We start from the raw sequence: 9,724 nt of genomic DNA on the forward strand, positions 1-9,724 counted from the left end.
CGAATGACAGAGTGCCAACTGTGACTTGTACTGCAGTGTAGAACCAGTTTGGACCTTAGGAATTTTTGCAGTCTCTAGCTATTAGTTTTGGTCTTATTAGTAGAATGTATGTAGCTGATGATTCAGTTGTTTATCTCAAGTTAAATATGTGGATTGCTGTTTTTCAGGAGTTTGTTGTTTTATAGAGCCACCTTTTGGGCATCCTGTAACTTCTAAGATGTTAACTTTTGAAATGTATAACAGAATCTAAGTGCGCTTAAAAACTGACTTTCGTCCCACTTTAACCCAAAAAAGTGACCCAAATTTTCATGCACAAAATATTTCTTGCCCAAAATACTTGCCTTGAGTGTTATTGAAATACCACCTTATTTTACAAAACGAGAATGAGCAGAATATGATCAGTCCATGGACTGTGTCCCAGCAAAGACACGACTTTTTCATTGTGTAGTCGAAAATAACAAGAAAAGTAACTGCTATCTATGGTCATTGTTCCTTTTTGAATTTCTGTCTGATCCTGAGCTGCAAATTTGCTGAATTACATGCAACTCCGCCCTATATCGTAGTCAGACAGTGTCTATCTCAAGCCCACCTATTCTGGGATGAAGTATTTGTGTCTTCCCTTCCTCCCAGAGTCTTCAGACTTCTGAAAGCAAATTTTCTGTAACTGAGTTCTGATTTACCTTGTAACTTTTTATGCTTGGCATTAGCTCTTCATCTTGGAGCTCTTGATTTAAAATGAAGACTTTGACATATTGATGAATGCCATCAAATGGATGATTTCTATCAGAAGTCACATGACACCAGCTTATTGTCTAACAGATTTATTTGAAATCACAAGCTTTTGAAATGCTGCTACTTCACCTGATGACAGAGCAACGTTCCAAAAGTTAGTGATTTCAAATAAACCTATTGGACTATAACCTGGTGTCGTGTGACTTCTGACTTTGTCCACCCCAGTTCGACACCAGCATCTCTGTCATACTCATCAATCAAATATGATATTTCCAAAGGTGAAATGTTTTCCTACATTTGCCTTGCGCAAACATTTCTGATTGGAATGTGAAATGTTTTGGTTAACTGTGCTAGTACTTTAACATATTTTTCAAACATTGAAAGTTATTTTTGAAATAATCTACTGGAATTCTTCAATCTATTGTAAACAGGGCTTCCCTTTTTAGGAAAATGAATGAAGTCAGGTGACACTTTCAAGATGGCTTTATAGAGTTTTGTTATATAAGGTATCCATTCAATGAAGCAGAGGTAGACAAATGGGGTTGATATGCAGATCAGCCATAATCTAAATTGCCTACTTATGTTTGTATCTCCTGAGTTCTAACATTATTTAAAAACGTGTTTAGAGTGCGCAATAAAATTCTAAATTATATGACATCTATTCTCAATAATTCACAAAATTTTCACTTTCTGAAATGTTTACACTGATGGGTCAAATAAATTTTCTACACTGATAAAGTTGCTCACATTTTTGCAGGAAGTGGGATGAGTTACAGATGTCAGGTGCAATGAGCTTTGGGAGTTTCTGTTTGCTCAATGATACTGTCATCAAAATTAATAAAAACAGCTATAAGCCTTCAATTAAGTAAAAATAAAATAACAAGCATGGGGCTAGCTTTATAATGTTAAAGAAATGATAGTTACTATAGTTATTGTAAAATACATTGCTAATAATTTAGTTATTAGAAATCAAATGATTTAGAAATGTCTATTCATGAAAAGCACAGTAAAAGCTGTACATTTGAATTTAAGTGCTGTCATGGTGTATTGGCAGCATACTTAGTTCAGTAGGAACATAGACAGTTGAGGCAAAGATTCAGAGTTGAGTCCCACTCCAGAGATGTGACCGTACAATCCACACAGTTCACTGAAGTGCTGAGGGAGTGCTGTAGCATCAGAGGTGCCACCCCTGATCTCAGATGGATGTGAATGAATAACGTACTGTAGTAGACGAGCTCGCCACTGGCCAATGTTTATCCCTCAATTAGTATCATTGAAACAGGTCAGCTGGTCATTGTCATGTTTGTCAGACGTTGCTCTTTGTAAAGTTGGCTGCCGTATGATTGATTGGGTAGCAATTTTTAAGTGGTCAGAATCTCTTGATTTCAAAATGGCATTCCTTCAAATTAATAAAAAATGCTTGTTAGTATTGGTTAAGCTATCTAAGCACATTCCAACATACTTGACTATGAAGTCTGAAATATTAAACACTTAATGAAGTGTATGTGTAAGAAAATAATCTCTCTTACCTTATGTTGCTGATCATTACATTTTTAAGTACCCATCAAAGGATGCAGTCCTCTCTAAGCAACAGAAAAGTGGACCCATGTTTCTGAGACAGCACAAGAGTGGGGTAACAGCTTCTCAAATAATATGAGAGTGCGGTGTGTGAAAAGACATTTTTATGAAGTATGTTTTTGAAATAGAAAGAAAGACTCTATCATCCTCATCCACAAGTCGAAGGGGGAGAAGGAGGAAATTAGAAATTTCACTAATGAGGTGACCAATTTCACTGCCGAATGCAGATTACAAAATTCTGCATGCGTTCATTGCCACCCATATCAGGTCAGCTCTGGGATTCCCCCATTGAACTTGTGCTGTATCAACAAAGAAAATCTGAGTGTCTTGCGCTCCTCAGGGATACAGTTGCCTAAGTGCAAGACGGGGGGTTGGACACCTGCCTCATCAGCCTGGACCAAAAGAAGGCTTTAGACACGATATCCTACAAGTGGGATATGCTCTTGAAAATGGTTCTGGGGAGGGAATCTGGAATTGGCTCTGACTGCTTTACATCAACACTGTAAGTACAGTCTCAATTAGCAGGTGGAAATCAGAAAGCTTCCCAATTAGATTTGAAGTCAGGCAGAGGTGTCCACGCTCTCCTGTCTTGTTTTTGTGTTGTAAAGAGCCTTTTATCGACTTTATCAGGAAGGATGCGACCCTGAGAGGGGTGACTATTCCAGGCAGTGGAGGCCTTTACATTCTTGATGACTATGCCGTTTTCTGCTCTGCTCTGATCTGCAGTTGGTGCACAGACTTTTGAGCATCGGCGACCAGTTCCTAATGGCTTTGGCAGCCATGTTCTTTGGGAATTGGGCTGTCATATCCTTTATCCCCTTCATCATTGGGACAGATTACCTGAAGGTGTTAGGTATATGGTTCGGAGGGACCAGAACGTGCGCAACAACTTGAGAGGAGTATATCACCAAGTTGAGACAGAAACTGAACGTATGGGAGCACAGCTACCTCTCCACTTTGGATAAAAACCTGGTCATCAGGTGTGGGGCACGCTGTTGTTACACTTGGCGCAGGCCTGGACCATTCCCCAAACCTGCACCTTTGCAGTTACCTGAGCCATCTTCCACTTCTTCTGGAGGTCAAAAATGGACCATATTCACAGGGACATTATGTACAAAGTTCTGGATTAGGGGGAGAAAGACATACCCAATGTTACCCTCATCCTGACAGCTACTTTTGTATATGGCTGCATCAAACTGTGCGTAGACCCTGACTACACAAACACCAAATGCCACTATGGATTGAGCTTCTACCTGTACCTGGTATTGCAAAGGATGGATCTGGTCTCGGTGCTGCGGAACGCTCCAAGAAGTTGCCTTATTCTGTATCTTCTGTCCTTCATAGAAAAATTCACTACGAAAAGCACCTTTGACCACAAATTAATTGGGAAGGGGCCATTACGTAGTTTCTTGAGACCCTGCTGGAAAAGGAGAGGGTGGATTTTGTTATGTGGTCCCTGAGTCAACTTTCCAATAAGGACCAGGATGTAGCTTGGCTGGTGGTGAGAAGGGCATTGCTTGTCAAATCCTTCATGAATGCTTGGTCTCTGCGCCACAGACGGCACTCCTGAAGCAGCTGTGCTGGTAAAGAGACTGTCATTCGTCTCTTTCTGGAATGTACCTTTGCAAAGAAGGTCTGGAGAGAAATGCAGTGTTCTTTTTTTGAGGTTCATCCTGTGCAGCTTCATGATGCAGTACCCTGTGCTCTACAGGCTGTTCCCCAGGGTGTACACCAAGACAAATATTAACTCTGCCTGGAGGCCCAACAACTTTGTTAAAGATCCTTTTTGCTCTGCCAGAAACTTGCTGGTCTTCCAGTGTAAAGAGTTGACCTCGAGTGAGTATTGCAGATTGGCACATTTGAAGGTGCAGGATAATAACATTGTTAGGAATGCACTGCAGTTTGGGGCAGTTGCTGCAAATGCGCAGTGGGGAATGCCCCCCTATTAAGGTCTTTCAAATGAAGTATAACAACTGTTCGGTTATCAGACCTCCTTGTTGCCTCAGTGTGTGTTGGTAGTGTCCTGCGTGGTTTTTGCAATTGCAGGGAATGTCAAATTCTAATGTTTGTTTTTTTTCTTGATTATATAAAGACTGTACAGAACTGGTTTAGTACCTCTGAATGTAGATAAAACATTTTTATGAATAAAATACATTTTTTAGCACCTTCATAAAGAGAATGTGCCTTATCAAAGAAGGTGCAGAGAGATCCAGTGGTTTTTGTTGAGATTCATTCTGAGCAGCTCTGTAATGCAAGATTCTGTGCTCAGCGGGCTATTGCCTGGATGCCTGTTGAGACAAACATCGACTGTGCCTGGAAGACAGTCAAGGTGGAGAAAGACACTCTTTGCTCTGCCCGAAAATATGTTGGTCTTCCAGTGTATGGAGTTAACCTCCATCAAACCTTGCTGATTGGCATGTTCCAAGGCCAAGGACTACGTGCTAAAGCTTGGGGCATCTACCGCTCTCGTGCTGTGGAGAAAGCTCACGATCTAAGGTCTTTCTACCAAAATGTAATGTGTCTATTAAGATCTGAGACCCACTCATTGCTTTTAAAAGGAATGTACACTGTTTTCCTTTTGTGGTTAGAAAATGCCTTTGTTTTGCAACTGCATCTGAAGGATGTCTAGTTCCAATGCGTTATTTCTTTTCTCTGCAAAGTCTATAGACGTTGGAACTTTGTGCTCCAAAGTTTTGGAACTTCTGTATGTACTTATGGACTCATTTATGAACAATATATATTTTCATTTAAAAAAAGAGCAGACCAACATGAGAAGGGCAATGACTGCAGGAGATTTAAACCAGCAGCAGAGGACCCATTCAACCTGTTTCTACCTGTTAAGAGTGGAAGTGTGAAGTCACAGGAAAACAGGTGATTGGTAAGCGTTTCTTCCATGTCTCACTTGAAGTTTAAAATGAGAGACGTTATTACAGCTGAAGAGTACATTTAAGAAATTCACCTTTTAAAACATTTTGCATCCGAATTATTGAACTAAATAGAATAGAGATGTTGGGTAGGTGGTGTTTTATAATTGTAATATGTGGGAACTGGTGAACATTTGTGAAATCCACAGAGACCACCTCTACAGCAAGTGTTGACTGCTTGAGGAACTTTGCCTCAGAATCGATGAGCTGAAGTCTGAACTGTAGACAGTGTAACACATCAGAGAAGGGGAGAGGTGCCTGCATACTGTTTCAGGATGTAGTCAGATCCCTTAGATTAATTACGTCAAATTTGGTTCATGATCGGTGACAGGCACATGTGATTGTGAGTGAGGCAAGTATGGGGATCAGACTTTAGCTTTGGAGGAGCCTTAGCCCATGTCCTTGTCTAGTAGATACAAGTTTCCTGCTTTTGGTGTAGACAAGACACAGATTGCAGGAAGGATGAGCAAACTGACCACAGCACCATGTTCCCCATTGTTAATTACCCAGTTTTCCAAGGGTCTCACACATACTTCAGCTACTTTTTTTTGTTAACATACCTACAGATACTTTTGCTGTTTATTTTTATATTTTTTTGCCAACTTACTTTCGTAAATTTTGTCCCTCTTTGTTAGTTGTTTTTAGTCCTTTTATTGATTTGTTCCTTCAAAAAAGAAACCTTCTGGCCTACTACTAGTTTTCACTGCTTTGCTTGCCTTTGTTTTTGATTGAGTACTCTCCTTGACTTCCTTTTTTAACCATGGTTGGGTCATCCTGTTCTACAAGTCCTTCCATTTGACTTAAATTTTTTGAGTTATGAGATACCTGCTTTAATGTCTGTCATTGCTCAAACAAACATCTTTTTAGTCTATTTTCCCAACCCACTTTAGACAACTCTTCTCTTCTTCAAATATCTGTAACTACTCTTATTTAAGATGATATTGGCTTTGAGCTTGTGGCTCTTCCTCAGACTGAAAGTGAAATTCTACCATGTTGTGACCCCTACCCTATGAGGATCATTAATCATGGGATCTCTTAAGTAATTCTTCCTCATTACACATTAAATCTAAAACAGCATGTTGCTGTGTAGGTTCTACAATGTACTGGTTTATGGAGTAATCCCTGATGGTCTCCACAAATTGATCTTCCATGCTACTATTGCCCAACTGATTTGTCTAGTCAATATGCAGATTGAAATCACCAACGACAATTGTGGTGCTGTTTTTACACACTTCCATTAATTCTCTGTTTATACTTTTGTCCTACAGTATAGCAACTCCTTGGGGGCCTGTTATTGACTCCCACACATGACCTTCTCCATTGCTATTCCTTATTTTACTCAGTGATTCCACATTATGATCTATTGTGCCTATATCAATGCTTACTGCTCCACCGATATGTTCCCTTAGAACAAAAGCAACCATCACCTCCTCTTCCTTTCTGTCTCATCTTCCAAACTGTTAAATACCCTTGAATTTTTAGTTCCTAGTCTTGGTGAACCTGCAGCCACATCTCTAATACCTAACAAGTCATTTTCATTTATTTCTGTTGTGCCATCAATCCATCAGTATTGGTGTCCTTGTGCATGAAACACCAATGGTTTGCTTGCAGGTGCGGTAAGTAATTAAGACAAATAGAATTGTAACCTATATTGTGAGGACATTAGAGTTTTTAAAAAAGGAAGTCTTGTGCAGCTGTACAGTGTATTGGTGAGACTGCACTTTATAGTTTTGTTTATAGTTTTGCCTCCTTATTTAAGGAAGGATATATTGACATTGGAGGCAGTTCAAAAGAGATTGACTAGGCTGAGATGAAGTAATTGACTTGTGAAGAATTGCTACTCAGGCTAGGCCTTTATTTATTTGTGTTTAGAGGAATGAGGGATGGTGTTATTGAAATGTACAAGATTCTGAGAGGGCCTGACTGGATAGAAGTTAAGATGCTTCCACTGTGCAGGAACCTAGAACTGTGGTTGTGGTTACAGAATTTTGAACACCTATTTAAAAATGAAATGTGAAAGAATGTCATTCCATGGAATGAGGTGGTGGAGGCTGCAATGATTACAACATTTTAAAAGACATCAGGATAGATATATGAATAAGGAGGGTTCAGAGGGATATGGGCCAAATGGGACTAGATTTATTTAGGGCATCTGGTCAGCATGGATGAGTTGGACCAAAGGGTCTGTTTCCATGCTGTTATATTTCAATGACTGTGTGTTCTTCAAGAATAGCAATTGTCTGGAATCCTCTACTCAAGAGTTGTGGAGGCTAGATTGCTGAAAGTATTTAAAGAGAAGGTAGAGATATATTCGAAACATCGAGGAGTAGAACACTATGATGAGCTGGCACAAAAGAGGAGTTGAGGCCTGGGGTAGATCAGCTGTGATCTTGTTGAATGGTGGCACAGGTCTGAAGGGCTAAATGGCTACTCCTGTTCCTTGAGTATATCTTGTGTTCTTATGTTACACCCCAATCCTGTTTTTTGATAGAAACAAAATCTTGTTGGGTGCAGTGTAATTTGGAAGCTTAACTTTAGTGTAAAGTCTGAACTGCCAATGCAATGCATAAATTACAAGCTGTAAGTGACTTGTCTCTGGAAATCGCCTTTAGGTTTGTGATGAAATTCAATTTCTGTCATATCCATTTTCTCTGTGGAAGCCAACAGTTGCAAATTATCACATTCAGAACAAGCTCACTCCTTGAGTTGCTGGATGACTACACTACCTTGGAACCAGCATTGGAGAGGGAGACTTTCATCGGTCATGGAGGACAGTTTAGGTGTCATGGGAAAGGAATTCCAAGTTTGTGATTCAGACAAAAAGACAGACAGAGATAGAGGTAAACTTCATACTGAGTGCCGTTATGCTGCTGGGAAGGTAGCTGAACTACAGATTTTGTGCAGTGGACTTGGAGTTGAGAGCGATTGGATAGCTCCCTGCTGTTAGAACTCAGGATAATGTTCTCGGAATTAGTAGGCAACTAGGAAACTAGGAGGCAGTGGCCGAGTGGTATTATCGCTGGACTGTTAATCCAGAAATCTAGGTAATGTTCTGGGGTTTCAATCCTGCCAGGGTACATGGTGGAATTTGAATTCCATAAATATCTGGAATTAAGAGTCTAATGATGACTGTAAACCCATTGCCGATTGTCGGAAAAACCATCTGGTTCACTAATGTCCTTTAGGGAAGGAAACTGCCATCCTTGCTGGTCTGGCCTACGTGTGACTCCAGACCCACAGCAATGTGGTCAACTCATAACTGCCCTCTGGGCAATTAGGGTTGGGCAATAAATGCTGGCCGAGCCAGCGACACCCTCATCCCGTGAATGAATAAAAAAAATACCCTCTAGTCCTGGGGAAATGAATAGTATGATGGTCGCTGAGTTTGTATTAGGGGAAACTGTATGCTGCTTGGGAGAAGCCTACGAGCAATAATATTTCAGTGGAGCTGAGAGAGTGTGGGTTGAAAGCTTCAAAAGCGGTTCTTTTATGTAAATCACCAAAATGGTGCTGGGTGTTAGGGAAAAAATGGCAGGATGAGTTCGGTGAGGTAACTTGGTCAACTATTCCATTATACCAATGAGTGAGAGTTTGAGTACAATTTCTGGAGCCCAAGGCAGTATGGGCCCAGGAAAGAAGGGTGATTTACCAGAATGGGAGCTGTTGTCGAGGCAGTTCATTACAATGTGGTTCTTGAGGGAGTTTTAAAGGCTAGATTAATAAAAGTAAAGAATGATAATTGTTAATGAAGTTTAGGAGATTTGACAACCCACCACCTCATTAAGATCTGGCTGGAATCATTTATGGTGAAATCCATGTGATCTATCTTGATCATGTGTACTATTTGATATACACTGTAAGGTGTTTCATCAAGCTGTTAGCCATATTTAACAATGTTATTTGAGTGCTAGAATATATGTTGTGTATCTTTGTATTACTGTTCTAATGTTATTTATTAAAGTTTATTATTTTTTCCAAAACATGGAATTTTGTTGTTTTATTCTCTTGCTAAGTTGCTCCAATCTCTTACTTCCATCTACTTTTAAAAATAATTAGTACTGGCCATGAGCTGGATTGTAACATAGGTTTGGTGGTCTTGTCCAGGATCATAACAGTTCATACCAACTGCAATTCAAATTTGATCTAGCACAAAGCATAATTTTAAAGGGCTTGTTGGGCTGCGCTTATTTTCAAAACTTTGCATGGAACTATTTTTAATGTTGGGATAGGGCATCAACGTACTGCTGTTTCTGAGCATCATTGGTATGACCTGCATATACTACTAAGCTAAGATTTTGCAGACTCTAACTTTAACTTTAACTTAAACTGCATAGTGTAATATGGATCTCCTAGCAACTGATTTAAAATTTTTAAAAGCAGGTGATTTTAAAAAAACAAATTTGCAATATGATAGAGCTACAATAGACATTATCAAATCAGATGGCAACAAGATGTAGAGCTGGATGAACACAGCAGGCCAAGCAGCATCA

The sequence above is a fragment of the Rhincodon typus genome, chromosome 11, assembly GCF_021869965.1.
Source record: "Rhincodon typus isolate 14 chromosome 11, sRhiTyp1.1, whole genome shotgun sequence".
NCBI classification, from domain to species: Eukaryota; Metazoa; Chordata; class Chondrichthyes; order Orectolobiformes; family Rhincodontidae; genus Rhincodon; species Rhincodon typus.